Here is a 4,027-nt window from a genome sequence, read left to right as displayed (position 1 = left end):
CGGGCACGGATTGAACCGATTAAAACCGATTAAATTCGATTAAAACGGATTACGTTTTAATCGGTTTTAATCGAACATTTTTAGCAGGGTAGTGTTAGGATACGACCTAAACATAAGGTCAGCTTAGGAACTCAAGAGGACCATCGATAACGTGCGGCGTCGTTGCGTCGCGGTACATAACACTACACAAGATTTATATCCAATATATATGCATCAACTATTACACATCCTCTACGATGTCTACTTTGGAAAAATACAACATTCAAATGGACAGCCTGTGAAGCAGTCTTCATAAAGTTAAAAGAAGAAATTGCCAACAGCCGTGTCCTAATGCCGTTCAATCCAGAATTATCTCTTACACTAGCTTGCGATGCAAGTCCCACGGGAATAGCAGCTGTACTTTCACATATTTGTTAATGGAGTAGAACAGCCTATCATTATTATCTATGCTTAACAGGTTATGGGCCTAGAAGAACGCAAATAAAGTAAAAGATAATAATATTCTTTAAGAAAATCGTAATTCGTGTATAAACGGCTCTATCTTTTTTTTGTTATATTCGTGGAACATGGCCACTACCGCTAGCGCAATACCAATTACAATTTCTACTTCAATATTCGGCAGTGCCGAATATTGAAAAATTAGATGGGCAATCAAATTATGCCTCATGGAAGTTTGCAATAAAGATGAGCCTCATGCTTGAAGGTCTCTGGGAGCTTGTGAGTGATTCGACGGGTGGTGATCCAGACAAAAATAATAGAGCGTTAGCGAAAATATGCTTGAGCATGAAGCCGACATGTTACGTCCATGTAATGCTAAAACGGCCAAGGAAGCTTGGGACAATTTGCAGAAAGCCTTCGAAACTAAAAGTATGAACAGAAAATTTGAACTGCAAAGACATCTTTTTGGCGTTAAAATTTGTAATTATAATTCTATGGAAGAATATATTAATAACATTTTAACAACCGTACATAAGCTAGTTGACATTGGTGTTAATATCGAAAATGATTTCGTTAGCTTTGTTATGCTTAATGGACTTGGTCCTGAATACGAACCTTTAATTATGAGAGAGGCATGGAAGATGACATTTTTGGCAGGGCGCAATGCGCGGTGGATCTGTTGAACGCATTTATCTCACATGAGGTGAGAAAAGTGAATGAAAATACCGATTTGGGAGAGGGCCAACAACCAAACGATCAGGCCGAATCAACTGCGGACAAAGAATAATAAGATAATTGTTTATTTTTTTATTTCATTATTTTATCTACTTTTATTTCAATTTTATTTTCTTTGGATTTATGTTATTAATCGATTCACTGGTCATTGTTTATTTTTGTTGTTTAATTATATGCGAGATTATATTTTATATTCAGTATTACGGTTTTATAATTTACAATGTTGCTCAGGTTGCGAACTTTATTGCGTTTAGACAAATTAAGTAAAGACCGAGTTTAATCAATATCGCGAATAATGAGATGAAGCATGTTATTTATTTTATTATATTTTATTTTGAAGATTATATGTACTCGGTCTAGTGCGAGAAATTGTCATATATTATGTTGTACTTCATGATTAGTTTAAGATGATTTGTGGGTGAAACAAGAACCACATGTGTAGCACCAATTACGTGCAATCTGAAGGCCAAATTTAGGCGCACAATATTAATTTACTTTTATGATATATTGATTTTGTTTAGAGGCTACACTCGATGTAAAGACCTATTTGGGGTATGCGATATTATATGTTATATTTTTGTGAAATCTTTTGTATTTTCTATGTATGAGTGTGTGTGTGTGCATGATTTAAATAAAATATATTATATATCCATAAACCAAAAGCAAAGTTGTTCCCAAGACATAATATCCACATTTAATTTCGTATATCGTAGTTTAGCTGTAACAAAGTGAAAAGAAAGTAAATCAGAGATATACTTACCATTTCAGTTTAATTTCCAAGATTGATGAGATCCACAAAACGTTCATCCCTCGAGTTCGATGTCCACATCAGCTCCGAGAGGTACCTGAAAACAATCATTAATAGAATTTCATTTACCACAAAGTTAGAGTTATGATTATTTTGATCCATCTTGGTACGCCATAAGGCAAATAAGACAATCAGGGCATAGAAGGCCCGCAATAAGACACGAATTCATTTACAAGGTGGATAATCCACTATTCTTTCTAGAAGCTTCTAGAAACTTCTAGAAGGCATCCATAAACAGAGATGGGAACAACTTTGGACCCTCCACGTACCCTTCTTTCCTAAATTGTGGAAGGAAGGGGAACGTACGAGAGTGAGACGTTGACGGGGTGGGGAGGTATATAAACCGCTCGCCCGCCAACAGCAGCGTCTTTTCTTAGCTGCTACCGAATTGAGAACGTCGTTGCGAGTCTCAAAGGGAAGGAACAGTCCCGCACGCGACGAGATTATACCGCGTGTCGTAATTAACGCGATTAAACGCGATTTCGTGAGTTTCTCGCCAGAATCACGCAAATTGTAAATGCACGAGTTGCATAGCGTGAATTCTTTAACGATACGACCATCTTATCGACGAATTCGTTAGTACGCGAAGCGGATTGACCGACGACTTTCCGCGTTTACGGAAAACATGTTTGCATTGTATTTATTGCGTTTTAAAACGGTAACGCGAATTGACCGACGACTTTTCGTGGGATCGTACGCGACGGAGACGCGACCGTGTTACCGCGGGTCCGCGTACTCTAATTACGAGCGAGTTAGAAAAACGAGTGAATGTGTGAAGAGTGCGCATGTGAACATTTAAAGATTATAATAAACAATATAAATCAAAAGAAAAGAGACATTATTGAGCGCACCCACACTATCTCCCGCTACATACCTGCATGTGGTCGTATCACATTCATTTCCGGAGTGAGATCTTCCGAGGCAGCTTGCGAGAAAGAACACCGGGCCAAACTAGGATCATCGGTGGCAGTTGCTTTCGGCTTATCCTTCTTCGTTGGAGGTCAAACGAAGTGGCGACCGAGTAAGTACCTGAAAGAAGAGGTAAATTGGTAAGATTTATATGCGAATAAATTCGGTGTTGCTGAAAATAAAAAAAGAATCAGTATCGTTCATTGACAGTAACAAGAACTTTGCGGGCGTTGTAAAGTACACGCTGACGATAAGGCTCTTCGAGACAGAAGTCCGATACTGACAAAAACAGAACTTTGAGAGAGATATATAAATTACGGTTATTGCAAAATTGCATGATAAAATCCGGTTACATGAGGATCTTAAATAATGGAGTCATTACTGGCATCAAACTTCTAGAAGTTGAATCCGAGCCATGTGTAATCTGCCTGAAAGGGAAACAGACTGTTCAAAAGTTTCCAAAAATGAAGTCATGGAGGGCATCGAATTTACTTGAGTTAGTCCATAGTGACGTAGTAGGACCAATTGAAGAATCATCATGGGGCGGTGCAAGATATTGTCTTATTTTTGTAGATGACTTCAGTAGGAAGATTTTTGGATACATGTTGCGTCAAAAAAGTGAAGTACTTTCAAAATTTAAAGAATTTAAAGCAATGGCTGAAAATTTGACAGATAAATCTATTAAGTGCCTGAGGACTGATAATGGTGGCGAATATACTAGTCAAGAGTTTGAGAGCTATCTGAAACAACATGGAATAAGACATCAAACTACCGTACCTTATACGCCACAGTAAAATGACGTGGCAGAGAGAACTATAACAGGACTCTTATTGAGAAAATGAGAAGTATGTTATTCGATGCAGGCTTAAACAAACAGTACTGGACAAAAGTAAAGGCGATGAACACAATTATTTATTTGAAGAATCGTAGATCAACATCAGCTGTAAGAGATGCAGTACCAGAAGAAGTTAAAGAGTTTATAGTTACGATAAAGTTTTGACCTCCCCCCGTACACTAGCGCCAATTGCTTCCATTTTTGAGATGGAACTACTATCACCGCCATTTTCTGATACTGCCGATAAAATCATAGGCAGAGAGAATGGAAGTGGTTCGAGTCAGAGCTACATCAGACATAAT

At 37.9% G+C, this 4,027-nt stretch overlaps 1 long non-coding RNA gene across 1 annotated transcript; it reads right to left on the bottom strand.

Moving 5' to 3' along the window:
• Positions 1-6: 6 nt before the first annotated feature.
• Positions 7-3,099, bottom strand: LOC105449054. The gene is made up of 4 exons (XR_974303.1): positions 2,856-3,099; positions 1,934-2,018; positions 1,054-1,208; positions 7-861 (listed from the first exon to the last, which is right to left on the bottom strand). It is a non-coding gene; the product is annotated as an uncharacterized LOC105449054 (long non-coding RNA).
• Between the last annotated feature and the right edge of the window lie 928 nt (positions 3,100-4,027).

Source organism: Wasmannia auropunctata, unplaced genomic scaffold (assembly GCF_000956235.1).
Source record: "Wasmannia auropunctata unplaced genomic scaffold, wasmannia.A_1.0 LD336078.1, whole genome shotgun sequence".
Classification (NCBI taxonomy): domain Eukaryota; kingdom Metazoa; phylum Arthropoda; class Insecta; order Hymenoptera; family Formicidae; genus Wasmannia; species Wasmannia auropunctata.
Note: the sequence above shows the minus strand (reverse complement) of the source record. Positions and strands in the feature narration are given on the sequence as shown.